General features: G+C 36.8%; 2 protein-coding genes across 18 annotated transcripts in view; one reads left to right on the top strand and one right to left on the bottom strand.

Annotated features, from left to right (window-relative positions):
* Positions 1 to 22,759, top strand: part of DLG1 (discs large MAGUK scaffold protein 1) — a 1,062,265-nt gene that overhangs the window by 309,732 nt on the left and 729,774 nt on the right. The gene's annotated exons all lie outside the window — the stretch shown is intronic.
* Positions 1 to 22,759, bottom strand: part of LOC100481385 (armadillo repeat-containing X-linked protein 1) — an 81,891-nt gene that overhangs the window by 43,968 nt on the left and 15,164 nt on the right. For 5 of the 11 annotated variants that reach the window (XM_034660254.1, XM_034660230.1, XM_034660299.1 and 2 more), the window contains one exon: positions 13,914 to 14,017. The exons of 3 other annotated variants lie outside the window; for them this stretch is intronic. The gene's annotated coding sequence lies outside the window, so the exon portion shown is untranslated. Of the gene's footprint in view, positions 1 to 13,913; positions 14,021 to 14,970; positions 15,085 to 22,759 lie in introns of all 11 variants that reach the window. 3 more of the 11 variants (XM_034660244.1, XM_034660236.1, XM_034660255.1) reach the window with 2 other exon arrangements.

The raw sequence follows: 22,759 nt of genomic DNA, 5'->3' as shown, positions 1-22,759 counted from the left end.
GTAGTTCCTTGTGCATACCTATACAGTAGTTATTTTTCTGTTATATAAGTTGCACATATATTCTCCCAAACTGTCACTGACATCTTAATTTTATGGTATTTTTTGATATCAGAATTTTTATATTTTAATGTAGTTAAATATATTAACTTTTTCCTATATGGCTTCTGGGTTATGTAAGCCATGTATATTTGAATATATACGTACACAGATACATATATATGTGTGTGTGTGTGTATAAATATATTATATACATGTGTTGATATGTGTATATATGCTATATATGTATGTGTATATATTCAAATATATGGCCGAATTCCAGTGCAACTCACGTAATACTCCATTACTCCTCAACTAATTTAAAATAACTTATGCTAGGGGTGCCTAGATGGCTCAGTCGGTTGAGTGCCCAGCCCTTGATTTTGGCTCGTCATGATCTCAGTTCTGGGTGCAAGCCCTGCTTCAGCTCCATACTCTGCTCAGTGGGTAGGGGGGTGGGGCAGTCTGCCTGAGGAGTCTCTCCCTCTTCCCCTCCCCCCACTTACTATCTCTCTCTCTCAAATAAATAAATCTTTTAAAAATAAAAAATGACTTATATTTAATTCTCATTTATACTCAGACATGTTTCATGGATTGACTTTTCTGTTCTGCTGATATATATATGTGTGTGTGTACACACACACATATATATGTATACACACACACACTCATACACACATAACAGCCTCAATAGCACACTTTGAATTGGTATAGTTCTGTAGCAAGTTTAGGTGTCCAGGAGGACAAATCTTTCATTGCTCTGCTTTTTCAAACTGTTTTTGGATATGCTTGGGCATTTCAAGTAAAGTTCCAAGTTTCAATTTTAAAAAAATTGGGCTTCTATTAAAATTGCATTGAATTTATAGATTAACCTGGGGAATAATTAAAATCATATTAACAAATTATTATTTTCATCCAGGGTCATGTAGTATTTTATTTATTTATTTTTATTATTTTTAAAACTTTTTTAAAAAGACAGAGAGAGTGCGTATGAGCAGTGGGGGTGGTGTGCAGAGGGAGCGGGAGAGAGAGAATCTCAAGCAGGCTCCACACTCAGCAAGGAGCCTGACATGGGGCTGGATCTCAAGACCCTCAGATCATGACCTGAGCCGAAGTCAAGAGTCGAACAGTTAACTGACTAAGCCATCCAGGCACCCTGGTATTTTTAAAAATTTATTTATATCTTGTGTGCCTTTCAGTAAAATTGTATAGTTTTCTTCATGTAAATTTTACATATTTCTTAATTGCTGTATTCCCAAATATTGCATAGTTTTGGTTAACATTGTGAATTGTGGCTTTTTTCACATGATATTCTTTTTTGTTTTTTTGGAAAACAATTTCAGTTTTTTTTAATTATATTATGTTAGTCACCGTACAGTACTTCATTAGTTTTTGATGTAGTGTTCCATGATTCATTATTTGCGTATAACACCCAGTGCTCATTGCAATACATGCCCTCCTTAATACCCATCACCATGCTAACCCATCCCGCTGCCCCCTCCCCTCTGAAGCCCTCAGTTTGTTTCCCAGAGTCCATAGTCTCTCATGGTTCATCTCCCCCTCTGACTCCCCCCCTTCATTTTTCCCTTCCTTCTCCTAATGCCCTCTGTGCTATTCCTTATGTTGCACATATGAGTGAAACCATAAGATAATTGTCTTTCTCTGCTTGACTTATTTCACTTAGCATAATCCCCTTCAGTTCCATCCATGTCGATGCAAATGGTGGGTAATCGTTCTTTCTGATGGCTGAGTAATATTCCATTGTATATATGGACCACATCTTCTTTATCCATTCGTCTGTTGAAGGGCATCTCGGCTCCTTCCACCGTTTGGCTATTGTGGACATTGCTGCTATGAACATTGGGGTGCATGTGCCCCTTCTTTTCACTACCTCTGTACCTATAAAAATCGTGCATGCTAATTTAACTAAGTGATTCAATGCAGTAAAGTACAAAGAAGAAAGGTAAACAATCACTCAGATTCCAACACCATGAAATAATCATCAAACTTTCAAAGCACAGTTAAACTTCCTGGAAGACTATATGTTCTTTACATCTGAGCATTTCATTCTTTAAGAATATATTCTTGGGTGGCACCTGGGTGGCTCAGTTGGTTAAGCATCTGCCTTCTGCTCAGGTCATGATCCCAGGGTCCTGGGATGGAGCCCTGCCTCAGGCTCTGCACTCAGCACGGAGTCTGCTTCACATTCTCTCCCTCTGCCCCTCCTCCTGCTCACACTCACTCTCTCTCTTTCTCTCTCTCTCTCTCAAATAAAATAAATAAATCTAAAAAATATGTAAATAGATAAATAAGAATATATTGTTAATATCTGTGTACATATATTACATCTCCTTATTTCCTTCAATTTGCTTTTTTTTGTCTTTCTCATCTCTGGTTGGTGTAATTATCTCAAGCTTTTCTTCTGTCTGTAATTCAATTTTTAGCCACGTTTTTCCAGTTCAGCTGTTTATAATTTATTACTTCTATGGTAATGTTTTTGGGGTCTAATTGGTTCCTTAGTTTGCAATCTTCCTTTTTATCTAATTCTGCTCTCTTATCATCTCAACTTTGAGCTTTTGGGTTTTTTTTATTAAGTCTATATTCTTATTAAGTTGATTTATAGCTTGAAGTGCTTGTTGGAAATTTCCTTCTGTACTTTGGGGTATGTTTTTTCTCCTTTAGATTCTTTGCTTTTCACATGCCATATCTTATATGGAACCCAAGGGGCAAGGGCAAGGTTAAGGACCTGGCTGCACAGCACCACTGGGCTCAGCTCTGCAAACTTCTGTTTCTTTTTTTTTTAATAATTTTTATTTTGTTATATTAGTTACCATACAGTACATCCCCAGTTGTTGATGCAATATTCCATGATTCATTATTTGCATATAACACCCAGTGCACCATGCAATATGTGCCCTCCTTAATACCCATCACCAGCCTGTCCCAATCCCCCACCCCCCTCCCCTCTGAAGCCCTCAGTTTGTTTCCCAGAGCCCACAGTCTCTCGTGGTTCATTCCTCCTTCTGTTTACCCCCCTTTCAAAACTTCTGTTTCCTTACTTGCCTGTAACTGTTGGAAGTTTGTGTAATTAGGATGTCCCCCTTTCTTTGTTTGGTTGCAGATGATGACTCCCACTCCACCCCTGCTGGTTTTTTACTCCTTTTGTTTTGCTTTTTTTTTTTTAAGTATTGGGAGAGATTCTGTGAATCAGCGTCTTTCCTCTATTCTAACACAGAAGCTGCTTTGAATCGAATAGTCTGGTTGTTCATCCCTGATGCAAGATGAGGCTATGATTTTTGTATGTTGCTCTTGTATCTGGCCACCCTAATGAATCTCTATAATTAGTTCCAAAAGTTTGTCAGTTGATTCTCTCTGATTTTTTAAAGAGACAACTATATTGTCTGTGAATGACAATTTAGTATTTCTCTTTTCTAAGATTTTATATTGCTCATTTCTTCTTTTTAGTTTATGCACAGAACAAGGACTTCAGAATAATGTTGAATAGTAAACATGATAACAGACATCCTTATAGTCAGAGTCTAGCTCCTGGCTATAATGGGAATGCTTCATCTTTTACCATTAAGTACGTTTCTGTACATCTCTGGTGCAAACCCTCCACCAAATTAAGGAAACCTCCTCTATTCCTAGAATGCTAAGGGTTGTTATCAGGAATGGATGCTTAATTTCAACAAATGATCTTATGGTATCTATTGGGATAATCATATTTTAATATCACTTTACTATTTAACATTATTTTACATAATTTTAAAATTATTTTACTACAGTGGATTATAATAAAACTGTTCAAATAATAAATTGCACTTGAATTCTTGAGATAAATCCCACATGGTAGCAACTGTTTTTAATACACTGCTGGATTTCAATTTGCTAATACTTGATTTCCTATTTTTTGTACATGTTTGTTGATGAGCCAGTTTATAGTTTCCTTTTTTATGCATCATTTTTTCCCAGTTTTTGCTGCTAAGATTATACTAGCCTTGTAAAATGAATTGGAAAGTTGTCTATGTTCTGGAAATAGTTTATATACCAGAAAATTTTCTACTCCTTGAAGGTTGGAAGAACTTTGCTAGAAAAGAGTCTGAGTATGATAATTGTACTTTTTCCTTTTTGTTTGTTTTTGAAGTCGTGTTTAATTATTTTTTGACATCTTCATTGGTTATTGATCTATTCAAATTTTCTACTTCTTGAACCAATGTTGGTAACTTATACTTTCTTCAAATATCCATTTTGTCTGAAATTTTAAATTTAGTGGTAAAAAATTGTGACATTTTCTTACATTTTTTCCCAAATGTCTTCTATATTTGCAACTACCATTCCTAATGCTTCTTTTCTTTTCTTAATCAGATTTGCCAAATTCATTTCTCTTAGAACAAGGTCAGGTTTTATCAATCAGTTGTACTGTGCTTTTTGTTTTATTTCTTTTCTTGTTTTCAATTTTTATTTTTTTCCTTCCATTTCCTTCGGCTTCAGTTTATTGTCCCTCTTCTACATTCTTGAGTTGAGTACTTAGTTCATTTATCTTAAATCTTTCTTGTTTTCAAATGTGTATTTGAGTCTATAAATTACCCTCTTGATACTGCTCTAACCACATCCCACAGATATTATAACTGGTGTTCTCATTTTCATTCTTCTCTACATAATATGAAGTGTTGATTTTTATTTCCTCTTGAACCCAAGAGCCATTTAGAAAAGTTGTTTTTCATTTTGGGTTGGGTGAGAATTTTTTGTATTAATGTCCAATTTTTTTTTAAAGATTTTATTTATTTATTTGACAGAGATAGAGACAGCCAGCGAGAGAGGGAACACAAGCAGGGGGAGTGGGAGAGGAAGAAGCAGGCTCACAGCAGAGGAGCCTGATGTGGGGCTCGATCCCACAACGCCGGGATCACGCCCTGAGCCGAAGGCAGATGCTTAACCGCTGTGCCACCCAGGTGCCCCTAATGTCCAATTTTATCATTATATCATGTCATGTCGCCTCCTCTTCTAGGCTTTCCCTAAACATGCAATTTAAAATATTCCCCCCCCCCGCTTCAATAACATCATCCAGTTGGATTTCCTGTAAAGGATTTATCACACCTGTTTATATGTTTAGGTATTATTTGATTCCTTTTCTTAAGATGTAAACTCTTTGGGAACAGGAACATTGTCTTTTATTCACTACCACATTTTCAGTACCTAAAACAGATCCTGGAATACAATAGGCATTCAATAAATATTTGCTGAATAAATAAATTACGGTCAATAAATATGAACACTATGATTATTATTTCTGTTCCTTTTTAATGAAATTGGTGGGTTTTAACTGCTGAATGAGCATGTTCTAATACATGAACAAATTTTGTGGATCATGTGCACCTAAAAAGAATGTTATTTTCTTTTGTGTGCAAAGTTGTTTATATTCGGGAGGTTAGTTAAAGCTTATTGATTGTGTAATCCAAATCCTCTATATGCTTGCTAATCTGTGGATTACCAAAGGAGGTATGGTAAGCTTTTCATTACAGCTGTAGATGTAACAATTTTTCCTTCTATTTAAATTATGTTTTGCATTATGTATTTTGAAGCTACATGGCTAATTACACAAAAGATTGTAACTGCTATGTTTTCTAGGTGATATAACCATGCTTCTTAATATTAAATATCCCTCTTTGATCCTTTTAGTCCTTTCTGTCTGAAGTTTTACTCTACCTGAGTTTGTTACATTTGCTTTCTTTTTATTTGTTTTTTCCTCATTTATCTTTTTATTTAATACAACATAGAAGTGGATTTTTACTTTTAGGTTCAACACAATCTGTGAGATCTTTCTCTTTTTTTGTGAGTTTAATTAATTAATTATGGTATGTTTGGATTTATTTCTGTTACCTGTTTTTACATTTTCAATTTACCATGCTCTTTGTTGCTCTTCCCTACCCTGCTTTATGTTGAATCAGTTTACTTTACCTAGAGTGGTCTGGATTTTTATTCCATTCGATTTTTATTCCACCCTTTTTGTCAGCCATGAAAATCTTTTCTTTCGCAGATAATTTTATTAGACATGTTTTTAACTTTCATTTTCAATATTTTATTTATTTTTTTATAATTTCCAATTTTATAGCAATAGGAAATCTAGCATGTATCAGTGTTAGATCACGGTTTCTTTTTTGTTATATAAAATTATCATTATATTTTTGGAAAAGCAATGTGTTTACTGTGGAAAATTAGAATATATAGATACGCAGAGGAAAAGAATAAAAATCACCCTTGAGGCCATCATTGTTAACATCTTTATACTAGCCTCTCAGAGCTTTCTTTTTTTTTTTAATGTATTTTGGCTTATTTTTTTAGTAATAGGAAATCCAGCACATATCAGTTTTTATATCAGTGTTTCTTAAACAAGGACAATTTTAACATTTGGCAATGTCAGGAGACATGGCCAACGCCATAAGGTTTCTAGAATAAAACATAGGGGAATATCTTCACAACGTTGGGGTAGGCAAAGATGCCTTCGACAGGATACAAAAATATTAATCATAAAAGAGAAAATCAGGCTTTATCAAAATTTAATTTTTCTGTTCATCTATAGACATTATTAACAAAATGAATAGGCATGCCATAGACTTAGAAAAAATATATATGCAGTACATATATCTGACAAAGGACTTGTATCCAGCATATAGATAAAGACATACAAATCAACAATCAAAAGAAAATCCAATATAAAACGAGGGCAAACTTGAATGGACATTTCTCAAAGGAAGATATCCAATCCTCAACATCTTTAGTAATCAGAGAAATGCACATTGAAACCACACTGAGATCACCACACACTCACTCTAATGGCTAAAACCAAAGACTAACAACACCAAGTTGGTAAGAATGGAAAAACCAGAACTCTAACACATTGCCATCAAGGATGGAAAATGGTACAACTGCTCTGGAGAACTTTTTTGCAGTCTTTTATGAAGTTTGACATTCACTTACCATATGACCCAGTGAAATACCTGGTTTATTTCTGGGTATTTCATCAAGAAAAAATGAAAACATATGTCCACACAAAGACTTATACATGAATATTTATATCAGCTTAATTCATAATCGCCCCAAACAGGAAAACAACAGGAAAAAGGATAAACAAATTTATACATACATATAATAAAATACTACTCAGCAACAAGTAATAAAATACGGATACATGCAAAACATGAATAAATCTCAAAATCAGTATGCTGAATGAAATAAGTCAGACACAAATGAGTGTTATAGGATTCTATTTAAATGAAACATAAGAACAAAAACAATCCGTGGTGATAAAAATCAGCAAGTGGTTGTCTGGGGCATAAAGGAGAATTACCTGGAAAGACGTATAAGGGACCTTTCTGAAATGATGGAAATGCTCTATATCTTATTTTGTATGGTGTTTGCATGGTTATATGCAATTGTTAAAACTCTTCAAACTGAACATTTAAGATATGTGTGATATATTGCATGTAAATTATATTTCAATACATCCCAATTTCCTCCCCAGAAAGAGTCGTTTTATTAGTTTGGGTGTAATATACCAAACCTTTTTCTGTGAATTTCGTATGTATATATGTACCTATGGAAATATTGTTAAGGGGCATCATATTGTACATACATTTCACAACTTGATAGTTTTCACTCATCAACATATCTTGGAGCTCTTTCCATGTCAGTAAACGTGGATCTTCTTAATTCTTATATTGTATTCCATAGGGTGGCTATAGTATGGTTTATCTAGCCATTCCTTTACTGATAGATATTTAGGTTTTCTATAACTTTTAACGATAACAATGTTACAAAAATTATCTTTGAAAATGTTGCCAATCAGACAACTGAGAAGTGGTATACCAATGTTATAGATTACATTTTTCTATTAAGTAGTGAGATCGTACATCTATTCACATGTTTAGTGGTCATCTATAACTCCACAAATTACCTGCTCATATCTTTTTCATATTTTCCTGTTGTATTACATTTATCTTACTGTTTTTGCAGAAGAGCTGCATTTAGTGTGGATAGCACTTGTTTCTCTGTTTTGAACATTGCAAATATTTTCTTCCAGTCCATAGCTTCTTTTGATATTATCTTGTCTTTCCGTATACTGAAATTTCTCGATTTTGATGTAATCAAATGTATCTTTTCATTTATGGATTTTTTCTTACCCAACTGAAGCTTATGAAAAATACTCTCATATGTTGTTATGATACTATTATAAATTTTAAAAATCAATTTAGAATTTAATAAGTGACGTGAGATAGTCTCTGATACCATTTTTTTCCGAATAGATATTCAGCTTCCCCAAAGTATGTATTGAAGAGTTTCTCCTTTCTCTCACTGATATTTTTATTGAAGTATAGTCGTCACACGGTGTTACATTAGTTTCAGGTGTAAAACATAGTGATTCAACAAGTCTGTATATTATGCTATGCTCAACACACGTGTAGCTACCATCTGTTCCCATACAGCACTATTACAGTATCAATGACTGTGTTCCCTATGCTGTACCTTTCATCTCTGTGACTTACTCATTCCATAACTGGAAGCCTGTATATTCTACACCCTTCACCCTCTTTGCCCATCCCCCCACCTCCTCCCATCTGGCAACACAGCAGTTTGTTCTCTGTATTTATGGGTCTGTTTCTCCTTTGCCTTTGTTTGTTTATTCATTTGTTCTGTTTTTTAGATTCCACATATAAGTGAAATCATATGGTATTTGTCATCTTCCATCTGGTTTGAAGTACAGCTTTTACCATATATTTAATTCCCATATGTATTTGGATCCATATGAAAATATGTAGGTTAAACACAAAAGCCATCTTAAACATATTTTCTGTACTATGTTTTTCTTCAAATTAATTTATAAATTTAGCACTATGGAATCAAACTCATTCATTTTTAAATGACACTCAAAGCAAGAGTTTGAAATGGAACAGAATTTCTTATATTTTCTAAAACTATTAGAACAGAACTAAGACTGAGCAAAACCAAGGCAGAGGAGCCTTGGGAACAATCTGTTTCACTAAGGAAAAGAATTGGACATTTGCCTAGCTCTCTAGCAGGAACCATATTTCAAATAACAAAATAGTCCAGTTAATGAGAGAAAACACTTCCTTATTGATTAGAAGAATGTTAGCTAATAAGCAGAGAATGATAGAATTAAAAAATTATCACTTTGTGATCCCCAATGAAATCATTGATTCATGCAAGGATCATCTATAGATGTTTAAATCATCAGATGCTAGTCATGAGGGGAAAAGTATAACTTTACAAAAGAGGAATTATGTCATCACCAGCTCAACCCAGTTTAATTTGTTTGCGTTTTTTCCTTAGCTTCTTGAAGTAGATGCTTTGGTGGTTTATTTCCAACCTTTCTTAATTTCACAGGTTTGTTTGTTTGTTTGTTTTGGTCAGGTTTATTGCAGTAAAATTTACACACAATAAAATTCACCTTTTTATATGTAAAGTTTTGTGAGTTTTGACAAATGTATGCATTCATGTAACTATCACCACAATCAAGTTATGGAATATTTTATCATGCCCAAAAAGTTCCTTTGTGCCCTTTATAATCAATCCTCTATCCCCAACCTCAGCCTCTAGAAACCACTTACCTCATTTCTGTCCCTCTAGTTTTGCTTTTTTCAGAATGCCATATAAATGGAATCAGACTTTTACTGTCTGAGTTTCATTTAACATAGTGCTTTTGTGCTTGTCCACGTTGTTACTTGTATTAATAACCCGGTTCTTTCTGCTGCTCAACAGTATTCCACTGTATGTATTAAGCACGGTTTCTTTATCTATTTGCCAATTTTTTGAACATTTGTGTTGTTTCCAGATTGAGCCACTTACCAATGAAGCTGCTATAAATATTTTCATACACGTCTTTGTGTGGAGTTGTTTTACTTCTTGGGTAAATACTTAGGAGTGGGATTGTTGGGTCATATGGTAAGGATATGTTTAATTCTATTAAAAAAACTATTTTCCAAAATGGCTGCACTATTTTACATTCCCACCAGAATTATATGAAAGTTCCGGTTACTTCAATCCTCACCTGCCCCTGGTTTTGTCATTTTTTAAAAAGCCATTTTCAATAGGTGTAGCTATTCTAATCTTTTGCCCAGATTTTCAGTTGAATTTTTTATTATCTTATTATTGAACTGTGAGAGTTTTTTTTATATATTCTGGATACAAGTCCAGAATTATATTAGCTATGCTGATTTGCAAATATTTTATCCCTACCTGATGTTTCATTTTCTTAACAGCATCTTATAGACAGCAGTAGTTTTAATTTTGATAAATCCAATTTACCTATTTATTGGCTATGGTTTGTACTTTTTGTATCCTATCAAAGATTTTTGCTTCGGGACACCTGGGTGGCTCAGTTTATTAAGCATCTGCCTTCGGCTCAGGTCATGATCCCAGTCCCACATCAGGCTACTTGGTCTGCAGTGAGCCTGCTTCTCCTTCTGCCGGCCACTCCCCCTGCTAGTGCTCGCTCGCTCGCTCTCTCTCTGTCAAATAAATAAATAAAATCTTTAAAAAAAATTTTTTTGCTTCAATAAACGGTGTTGGGAAAATTGGACAGCTGCATGCCAAAGAATGAAACTGGACCACTTTCTTATACCATACACCAAAAACAAAAACCCACCTCAAAATGGAATAAAGACCTAAATGTAAGATCTAAAACCCATAAAATTTCTAAAAGAAAACACAAGTAGTAATCTCTTGGACATCGCCCTTAGCAACATATGTATGGATATGTCTCCTGAGGCAAGGGAAACAAAAGCAAAATTAAACTATTGGGACTACACCAAAATAAAAAGCTTTTGCACAACAAAGGAAACCATCATCAAAACAAAAAGGCAACCTACTGAAAGGGAAAAGATATTTGCAAATGATATATCCAGAGTTAATATCCAAGAATATATACAGAACTTATAGAACTCAGGATGCCTGGCTGGCTCAGTTGGTAGAGCCTGCAACTTTCAGTCTCAGGGTCATGAGTTCGAGCCCCATGTTGGACATGGAGCCTACTTTATTTTTTTTTATTTATATTATTTATTTTTTATTTTTTTATAATTTTTTTATTATGTTATGTCACCATACAGTACATCCTTAGTTTTTGATGTAGTGTTCTATGATTCATTATTTGCGTATAACACCCAGTGTTCCATGCAATATGTGCCCTCCTTAATACCCATCACTGGCCTATCCCAGTCCCCCACCCCCATTCCCCTCTGAAGCCCTCAGTCCTTGCCTGATTTCAAGCTATACTACAAAGCTGTGATCACAAAGACAGCATGGTACTGGCACAAAAACAGACACATGGACCAATGGAACAGAATAGAGAACCCAGAAATGGACCCTCGGCTCTATGGGCAACTAATCTTTGACAAAGCAGGAAAAAATATCCGGTGGAAAAAAGACAGTCTCTTCAATAAATGATGCTGGGAAAATTGGACAGCTACATGCAAAAGAATGAAACTTGACCACTCTCTCACACCATACACAAAGATAAACTCCAAATGGATGAAAGACCATGATGTGAGACAGGAATCCATCAAAAGCCTAGAGGAGAACATAGGCTGCAACCTCTTTGACATCAGCCAAAGCAACCTTTTTCATGACACATCTCCAAAGGCAAGAGAAACAAAAGATAAAATGTACTTATGGGACTTCATCAAGATAAAAAGCTTCTGCACAGCCAAGGAAACAGTCAAAAAGAACTAAGAGGCAGCCCACGGAATGGGAGAAGATATTTGCAAATGACACTACAGATAAAAAGACTGGTATCCAAGATCTACAAAGAACTTCTCAAACTCAATACACGAGAAACAAATAATCATCAAAAAATGGGCAGAAGATATGAACACTTTTCCAATGAAGACATACAAATGGCTAACAGACACATGAAAAAGTGTTCAAAATCATTAGCCATCAAGGAAATTAAAATCAAAACCACATTGAGATACCACCTTATGCCAGTTAGAATGGCAAAAATTGACAAGGCAAGAAACAACAATTGCTGGAGAGGATGTGGAGAAAGGGGATCCCTCTTACACTGTTGGTGGGAATGTAAGTTGGTACAACCACTTTGGAAAACAGTGTGGAGGTCCCTTAAAAAGTTAAAAATTGAGCTACCCTAGGATCCAGCAATTGCACTACTGGGTATTTACCCCACGATACAGACATAGTGAAGAGAAGGGCCATATGCACCCCAATGTTCATAGCAGCATTGTCCACAATAGCTAAATTGTGGAAGGAGCCAAGGCCCTTCAACAGATGACTGGATTAAGAAGATGTGGTCCATATACACAATGGAATATTACTCAGCCATCAGAAAGATTACCCAACATTTGCAGCAACATGGAGCCTACTTTAAAAGAAAAAGAACTTCTATAATTCAACAGCAAAAAAATGAAATTTAAAAATGAACAGACAACCTGAATAGACATTTTCCAAAGAAGACATACAGATCGCCAACAGACACATGGAAAAATGCTTAAAATTACTAATCAGCACAGAAATGCAAACAAACCCACAGTGAGATATCACGTCACACCAGTCAGAATGGTTAGAATCAAAGACGAGCAATAACACAGATATCCTTGTTGGCAAGAATGTAGAAAAAAGGTTACCCCATGCACTGTTGGTGGGAACATAAATTGGTGCAATCACTGTGGAAAATGGTATGGAGGTTCCTTCAAAAGATTTAAAAAAATAAAAAATAAAAATACCATATGATCCCGTAATTCCACTACTGGGTATTTACCCAAAGATAATGAAAACATTAATTTGAAAAGACATAAGCACCCTTATGTTTATTGCAGCATTATTTACAATAGCCAAGGTATGGAAGCAAGCCAAGTGTCCACTGATAGAGGAGTGAATAAAGAAAATGTGGTGTGTATATATACAATGGGATATTACTCAGCCATTAAAAAAGCATGAAATCTTGCCATGTGGGACATGGATAGACCTAGAGGGTTTTATGCTAAGTGAAATAAATCAGACAGAGTAATACAAATACATATGATTTCACTAACATGTGGAATCTAAAAAGCAAAGCAAGTGAAGAAAAAAGAAAACAGACTCTTAAATACAGAGAACAACTGGTGGTGGCCAGAGGGAAAGTGGGGTAGGCAAGGAATGGGTGAAATAGATGAGGGGAGTTAAGAGGTACAAATTTCCAACTATAAAATAAATAAGTCATGGAAATGAAAAGTACAGCATATGAAATATAGTCAATAATATTGTAATAACATCGAATGGTGACAACACTTACCGTGGTGAGCATTGAGTAATATATAGAATTGTCCAATCAGTATATTGTACACCTCTAACTACTATACCACTGTATGTCAATTATACTTGAAGAATTTTAGAAAACCACAATGAGGTGATAATACCATGATTTCAAAGAAAAAGACACAAAATACTAAGTGTAGGTAAGCATGTGGAGCAGCCAGAACTGTTACTGGTTAAATTGAAGAAAATACCAGTACAACCACATTGGAAACATTTTGGCATTATCTGCTGAATTTGAACATACACATACCCTATGATCCAACAGGGGCTATGTCTGTGTGCTAAAAGACATGCACAAGAATTATCCATGAAAACCTCAGCCTGGGAACAACCCAACTGTCCATCAACAGTAGAATGGATAAATAAACAGTAGTCTGTTCATACAAGAGACTACTTTACAGCAGTGAAAACAAATTGCATCCCTTTGCAATAACAAGGATGAATCTCATGATTCACGAGTAGGTCAAAGCTAGACCCAAAAGGATACACATCATAAAATTCCATTCACATAAAGTTTATATATAAAGTCTTCCTTTATAAGGAGGGAAACTTACACTTTGGTGTTAGGCAGCGATTGTCTTCGGGAAGGAGACACAGGATGAGATTACGATGGGCACAGGAGAGGTGTTGGGATCCTGCTCTTCTTCTGTGTCTTGACCTACTTATTATATGAGTATTTGCAAATTGAGAAAATTAATTGAGTTGTGTGCTTTAGAGTTTCACGCTTCTATGCATTTGTTATACTTTAATAAAAAGTATTTTAAAGGTAAAAAAATTGCTTGACCCAGATTACAGAGATTTTCTATTTTATTTTCTAGACATTTTATAGTTTTAGCTTTCACATTTAGGTAGATGATACATTTTAGGTTGATTTTTGTGTGAAGAGTAAGATTTATTTTTTTCCATGTGGCTGCCCAATTGTGCCAGCATTCTTTGCTGAAATAACTATTCTTTTTCCACCGAATTACCTTGGTACCTTCTCTGAAAATCAATTGGCCATTTGTGTGGGTATGTTTTTGGACTCCTTATTCTGTTTCACTGTCTATCCTTTCACCAAAACCATACTCTTTTGATGACTGTATTTTATATAGTCTCAAAATCAGGTAGTGTGAGCCCCCCACTTTTGTTCTTTTCCAAAGTTGTTTTGACTATTCTAGGTCCTTAGTTTTCCATAGAAATTCTTGTAAAGATTTGATTTCTTTATTAGAGAGAGCGTGCACACACAAGCTTGTGGGGGGGGACGGGCAGAGGGAGAGGGAGCAGCAGACTCCCCACTGAGCAGGGAGCCCCACGGAGGAGATGGGGTGGGGGGTGTCCATCCCAGGACCCCAAGATCATGACCTGAGCCGAAGGCAGATGCTTAACCTGACTAAGCCACCCAGGCCCCCCTCCATGTAAATTTTAAAATCAGCTTGTCAACTTCTAATCCAAGAAAAGACCTGCTGGGATTTTGCACCCCACAAATTCTAATGTTATCAATTCATTAACACTTAGTTCAAAATATTTTCTAATCTCCATTTTGATTTTCTTTGACCTCTAGGTTATTTAAAAATGTACTTCTTAATTTCAAAGGACATAGTAATTCCCAATTTATTCTTTGTTAGTTTCTACCTTAAATTCCCAATGGTCAGAGAACATATTCTGTATTATTTTGATCTTCACCATTTGTCAAGACTTGCTTTCTGCCCTCCATATAGTCAAATTTTGTAGATGTTCCATGTGTACCTAAAAAGAAAGTGTATTCTGCAATTTTAGAGTGCAGGACTCTACATTTGTTGATTATGCTAAGATTATTAATTGTGCTATTCAAGTACATATTCTTACTGATTTTTGTCTTTGTTATAATTTTACCAGTACTGAGAGGGATCTGCTGAAACTCTTCCATTATATTTTTACAATGAAATACTATACAACAATAATATGAACAAACTGCCACTCCATGCAACCACGTGGATGAATCTCACAAACATATAATAGTGAATGAAAGAAGGCAGACACAAATAGCACATAGTGGCTGATTCCATTTTTTTGTCTGAATTAATTTTATTTTTTAATTTAAATTCAATCAGCCAACATGCAGTACATCATTAGTTTTTGGTGTAGTGTTCAATGATTCCTTAGTTGCCTATAACACCGGTGCTCATCACATCATGTGTCCTCCTTAATGCCCATCACCCAGTTACCCCATCCCCCACCCACCTCCATTTCCACAACCCTCAGTTTGTTTCCCGGAGTCAAGAGTCTCTCATGGTTTGTCTCCCTCTCTGATTTCTTCCTATGCAGTTTCCCCTCCCTTCCCCTATGGTCCAGATAAAGTTCAAAAACGGGCAAAACTAATCTGTTTTTAGAAGTCCAAACAATGGTTACTCTTGGTAGGGGGAGAGAGTTCTGTGACTGGAGGGGACACCAGTGGGGTTTCTGGGGTGCTGTTAATGTTCTCTTTCCTGATCTGGGTTCTGGCCACACAGATATGTCCATTTTGTAAAAATTTATCAAGGTATACATTTATGGTTTGTGCCCTTTTCTGTCTGTTATATTTCCAAAGGCTCTCTCTCTCTCTCTTCTAGGATTTTATTTATTTATTTGACAGAGAAAGAGAGAGCACAAGCAGGGGCAGCAGCAGGCAGAGGGGGAGGGAGAAGCAGGCTCCCCGCAGAGCAGGGGCTCCATGCAGGGTTCGATCCCATGACCTGAGTCCAAGGCAGACGCTTAACCAACTGAGCCACCCAGGCACCCCCCAAAGGCTCTCTTTTAAAAAAAAGTTAACCTTACTAGTGATCAAGAATCTGCACATTCATAATGAATCATGGAACACTACATCAAAAACTAAGGATGTACTGTATGGTAACTAACATAACATAATAAAAAATTATTATTAAAAAATAATAATAATAAATAAATAAACTATGTTTCCACAGTTGATAAAAAAAAAGAATCTGCAAATTCAAACAACAGTGAAATATTATGTTTTCCCATAATTATAATTCTCAGTATTTGTGTAGAGGTAGAGAAATGGATAGTGGCTCATATTGAAGGTGGATCTTTTTTAAGCACCATGTAGTTATGTTTTTAATCCATTCGGACAAGTTTTGTCTTTTAATTGGAATGTTTAGGCTGTTTCCCCATGATGTTATTACTGGCCTATTTGGGCATAAATCTACCATCTTACTATTTGCTTTCTATTTTTTCTGCCTATACTATATTATTTTTTCTCTTTTCTCTTGCCCTCTTTTGGATTGCTTGTTTTTTTTTTTTTTTAGAATTCCATTTTCCTTCTGTCTGGTATGGAGCACTCCTAAATAAATTTTAGATCCCTTGGCTGTATTCCTCACTCCCATCTGTGATTCAAAAAACCTGTGCTTTTTCCTCAATACATCATTGCCTTGGAAACCAAGTGATTTTGTTTCTATACCTCGGCCCTTTACCACAAGGAAAGGGTTTTTATCTCTCTTTCCTCATCTCATCAAGAAAAGTTGATGAACTTGTGTCCATATGTATGCCTCATTTCATGATATATGTGCACCAGTCAAAACAGCTGTAACACTGGCAAATCCTGATCCCTAGAAGTTCACCATCCGAAAGGGGAAGCAATGTGATAAAATTGGGAAGTTAGGCAATATCGAAGCCAGGGTAAGAACCCAGGCTGGATGTAACCTGGAAATATTTTTATCCTATCTTGACCTATCTTCATTTATAGATACAAGTTGATATTCTTGACTCTACCACTAGATGTCAGCAAATCCTGAAAAGGGTTGGGCTGTTCAGGTTGCAGGATTGTGGGTGTTTATTCCAATTCTCTTTTGGTTTTATTGTACTTTCCAAACGTTACAGAGAACCCGTATCACTTAAATTCTAGGAAGAATAAAACTGTTACACGTAGCACGCACTGAGTAGTGGTGAGCACCGTACCTATTCCTCTTTGTTACAGACCAAAACAATACAGGTCATTAACACTACTAAGCCATCACTGGATATCTTACTTCTGTAACCCCCTTATCTTTTCCAAAGACAAGGCCAGTTCTCACCTGCTTTGGGACTCAAGTTTCTACCTGTTTAATATGTGGATAATGATCCTCCCTCAAAAGGTTGATCTGAGTCTCTAATGCCACCATGCACGTGCAAAGGCAAAACTCTCTGTGCAAGTTGCTCCCCACCCAGTTAAAGAGGCACACGGGAAACACAGGAGTCCCTTGAGGAAGCAGCCCGTGGTTCAGGTTGCTCAGCGCACAAACCACTTGGTAGACAAGGCTGGATGTGTAGTCTGGATCCACCAGGTGGGGAATGCCAGCTGGGGAAAGGAATTTGCAGTTCTGTTGGCAGGAAGCAGATTGCCTCTGAGGGTGTTTGTGTGGTAATACCAGAGCCAGCTGCAAAGAAACTGTTCTGGGCATCTGTGTAGTGGCCTGGAAAGAAGCAGATGGAGGATTTGGGAAGCCATTAGAGGGCTTTGGTACTTGGAGCTTAAGCCACCTGCTTTCTCCCCAAAGGACCCTCGCTACAATATGGACAGGTTAGCAGACCTTGTTGAAGAGAGAGAGAGAACAGGGGAAGGGAGAGAGGGAAGGAGAGAGAGATATCAATGAATAAAGTATATATGAAACCAGATTGATAGTCTTTAAGTCTATGTATACGAAAAAACATTTCGAGCACAATTTGTGCCATCCTATATACACTATTTTTTAATTTTTTTATAATAATTTTTTATTATATGTTAGTCACCATACAGTACATCCCTGGTTTTTGACGTAAAGTTCCATGATTCATTATATATACACTATTTAATAAAAGACTTTAAAAATAACATTTTGTTTCTTCTCTAAGAATGCATTTTTATGGCTGAGTAACATTCCTCTGTGTGTGGGGCTGTGTGTGTGTGTGACTGTGTGTGTGTGTCTGTCTGTGTCTGTGCCTGTGTGTACACACTCAATCGTGGAGGGATGGGTGAAATAGGTGAAGAGGATTAAGGGTACAAACTTCGAATTATAAAATAAATAAGTCACGAGGATGAAGTGCAGCATAGGGCTGGGCGCCTGGGTGGCTCAGTCAGTTAAGCAGCTGCCTTCAGCTCAGGTCATGGTCCCAGGGTCCTGGGATGGAGCCCAGCATCACATCAGACTCCCTGCTCTATGGGGAGTCTACTTCTCCCTCTGCCCCTCCCTCCCCCGCTTGTGCTCTCTCTCTCTCTCTCTGTGTTTCTCTTGTGCGTGTGCAAAAATAAATAAATAAAATCTTAAAAAAAAAAAAAAGAAAAGGGCGCCTGGGTGGCTCAGTCGTTAAGCGTCTGCCTTCACCTTAGGGCGTGATCCCGGGGTCCTGGGATCGAGCCCCGCATCAGGCTCCCTGCTTAGTGGGAAGCCCTCTTCTCCCTCACCCACTCCCCCTGCTTGTGTTCCCTCTCTCACTGTCTCTCTGTCAAATAAATAAATAAAATCTTTAAAAAAAAAGGAAAGAAAAGTGCAGCATAGGGAATATAGTCAATAATATTATGATAACACTGTGTGGTGACAGATAGCAACTACATTTATCATGGCAAGCATGCATAATGTATAGAATTGTGGAATCACTATGCCATGTGCCTGAAACTAAGATAACTTTGTATGTCAACCATACTCCAGTAATAAAACAAATATTTAGGGGGGTGCTTGGGTGGCTCAGTCGGTTAAGCATCTGTCTTCGGCTCAGGTCATGATCCCAAGGTCCTTGGAATCGAGCCCTGCATTGGGCTCCCTGATCAGCGGGGAGCCTGCTTCTCCCTCTCCCTCTGCCTCTCCCTCTGCTCATGTTCTCTCTCTCTCTCACTCTGTTCTCTCTCCCTCTCTCTCTCTCGAAAATAAATAAAATCTTAAAATAAATAAATAAATAAATATAAATTTTTATGTCTTCATTTAAGAGAAAAAAAATGGGGACAGATGCCACCTGGTGATCAGAATCAGGGCTACAGTACTGAAAGACTAAGGACAGGAGGTTTTGAAAAGAGAGGAGGAAATAAGGGAGGGACTTGCATTTGGTCTCAGCCAGGTTTTCTTAGAATTTACCATCCACTGGTAACAATCTCTGTGATGATAGAACCTTCTGTGGCCTCTAAGCCCTAAAACTAGACATCTGTCTCCTGCCTGAGCTAAAGGGAAAGCTGCATATATGCACGTATTATTATCTGGAGGGAAGAAGTTTGAGACATGGACATACACGTTCGCAGATACACTGTCGAATCAGTGACTTTACTCTTTTCCAATGAACCAGTATATTGTGAACACATTTCCAAAACAAAATATATGTGTACATAAATCTTGTCACTTGGGTTATGTATTTTTGCTCTTTACAATTTTTATCTAAATAAATTTTCCTGATTACAAAATTTTAAACATGACACACATATATGTGTAAATTAAATTATCCTGTACATCCCATTTACCTAACCCTCACTCCCTGACCCAAAGATATTCGCTGAAAATAGACAGGTGAATGTTCTCCAGGTGTGTTTCTCTGCATGTAGTTTATGATGTAGTTCCATATAAATACAACTGCATAAAATACACTAAAGTACACATGTTCTTCAAAATTATAATCATGTTACATGTATGCTTCTGCAATTTGCCTATTTCATTAATATGAAAATCTCTGATTTTCACTAACATTTCATTAACTAGTGTTTACTGTGCACAAATATTGCCCTTTATGTGAATTTTCTGTTGACATCATGGACCTATCTGCTTAACATATCACAAATACGAACCCCATAGATCTTGCAAATATTATCTCTCTTTTTCACATAACTTTTACATTTTTTTCCTGCCACACACAGTGTTTTAAATTGTGAATATTATTAAAATTAGACAGTTTTGTAAATCTGAAAGTATTACAAAATAATATTTATGTTAAAAAATAAATAATAAGGAGTACCTGGGTGGCTCAGTCTGTTAAGTGTCTGCTTCTGCTCAGGTCATGATCCCAAAGTCCCAGGATCATCAGGATCATCAGGTTCCCTGCTCAGCGGGGAGTCTGCATCTCCCACTGCCCCTCACCCTGCTCGTCCTCACGCTCTCTCTCTCTCTCTCGAATAAATAAAATCTTTTTAAAAATAAAATAAAATAAAACTTTGCCTTCCTATTTAAAAAAAACACAATAAATAAATAAATAAATAAATAATCATATCCCTTAGGATGGATAGTTTTTTAAAAAAGCAGGGGTGCCTGGGTGGCTCAGTTGGTGAAGTGTCTGCCTTCAGCTCAGGTCATGATCCCAAGTTGGGCTCCCTGGCCCACCCCCCACCCCACCCCCTGCTTGTACTCTCTCTGTCTCTCTCAAATAAACATATAAACATATAAAATCTTAAAAAAAAAAAGAAACTTAAAAAAAGCAGAAAATAAGTTTTGGTGAGGGTGAGGAAAGCGGAGACTCAGACATTTGTATACCAATGTTCATAGCAGTAGTATTCGCACTGACAAGATCTCTCCTTGACCAAACTTTAGTCATGCACCTCTGAACCCTCTTCTCAACCTTTGGACTCCCATATGTTCCTTTTTGCCTGCCTAATTTTACCAAAAATCCTGCTAAGTCCATTCAGCAAGAACCCCCACTTTCGATGTCCAATCACCCAGCCTGCCTTCAACAAGGATCCTGGCCAGGTCAGTTTAACCAGAATCCCTCCAATACCCTTGAGGTTTCCACTTCCGTTTTCCACCCTGATCTCCACCCTGCTCCAAGGAGGATTTACAGCTGTATTCAGAATTGAGCCCAGTTCTACACTGAAGTCTCTTTCCTCATCACAACAGTTCCTGAATAAAATCTGTTGTTACCACTTTAAATACTATACAGCTCTGTTTTTCTTTTTCTTTTTTTTTTAAGATTTTATTTATTTATTTGACAGAGAGAGAGAGAAAGAGCCTGCACAAGCAAGGGGAGCGGCAGGCAGAGGGAGAGGGAGAGGGAGAAGCCTGGGATCATGACCTGAGCCAAATGCAGACGCTTAACCGACTGAGCCACCCAAGCATCCCAGCTCTGTTTTTCTTTAACAACAATAGCCAAAAGATGAAAACAATCCTAATGCCCACCGATGAATAAATGTATAAACAAAATATGGCATATTCATAAAATGAAATACTATTCAGCCTTAAAAAGAAATGAAATTCTGATACGTGCTACAATATGGATGAACCTTGAAAACATTATGCCAAGTGAAAGAAGCCAGACACACAAGGACAAATACTGTATGATTCCACTTATGAGATACCTCTAATAGTGAAATTCATAGAGAAAGAAAGTCGAATGGTGGTTGCTAGGGGCTGGGAGGATGACAGCATAGGAAATTACTGTATAAGGGATATGGAGCAAGATGAAATGAGTTCCAGAGACGGATGATTGTGATGGTTGTACAACAAAATGGATATATTTAATACCACTGAACTGTACACACACAAAGAAAGATTCAAATGGTAAATGTATGTAATGTATATGTTATAAGTACGTACATAAGTCCATAATACACTCCATTTAACAGAAACTGAGCCATACACTGCCAAGCATCAAATGCCAAACCCCAGGGAGATTAGAGCACTCAGCCCTGGAAGCTTGGACACAAAGGGCAAAGCTTTAGAGTAATTCCAGCTTTGACTACTTATCTCTGCTAACTCAGTCCACACAGTAAGAGGAGATTGTGCATTACTCACATGTATGAATGCCAGGAGGACGGGCTCATTGGGGCCCTTTTAAGGGCTTCCTACAGCAATATCATTTCCCCATCTCTCTATACTGATTATTAGGAATGCTTTCATATAGCCTGACAATTAGCCCCAGATTTGCAAATATTTACTCTAACCATTTCAGACAAGCTTTGCTGATTTATTTGCCATAGAGCATTTTAAATTTTTCAGTAATATTATAATTGAAAAGTAATACAACTCACTATTTTAAAAAAAAGCAATACCCTGACCAGCATCAATTGCCCAAGGAGTTTAAAGCATTCAAAGCCCTGGAAGCTTCAGGGATGCCTGGGTGGCTCAGTGGGTTAAGCATCTGCCTTCAGCTCAGATCATGATCCCGGAGTCCAGGGAATAAGCCCCACATTGGGCTCTCTGTTCAGCGGGGAGCCTGCCTCTCACCCCGCTCATGCTCACTCTCTCCCTCTTTCTCTCAAATAAATAAATAAGATCTTTATTAAAAAATAGATTATCAAAGCCCTGGAAGCTTCAAAACACAAGGGGAAACCTTTAGCATAATAACAGGTTTGACTACTAAGCAGGCACTTACAAATTTACTTAACCTCTCCTAATTTCCTATAGCCTGATCTGAATTACTGATTTCATAACAAGTAGCTCACATAGCTGTAAAGATCAAAGGAGATCACGGGAGCCTGGTGCTCAGTCCATCGCACACAGGGCCTTCCAGGGTGAGAGGATGAAAT

Source organism: Ailuropoda melanoleuca, chromosome 1, assembly GCF_002007445.2.
Source record: "Ailuropoda melanoleuca isolate Jingjing chromosome 1, ASM200744v2, whole genome shotgun sequence".
Classification (NCBI taxonomy): domain Eukaryota; kingdom Metazoa; phylum Chordata; class Mammalia; order Carnivora; family Ursidae; genus Ailuropoda; species Ailuropoda melanoleuca.
The sequence above is the reverse complement of the archived record's forward strand: the minus strand, read 5'-3'. Positions and strand labels throughout refer to the sequence as shown.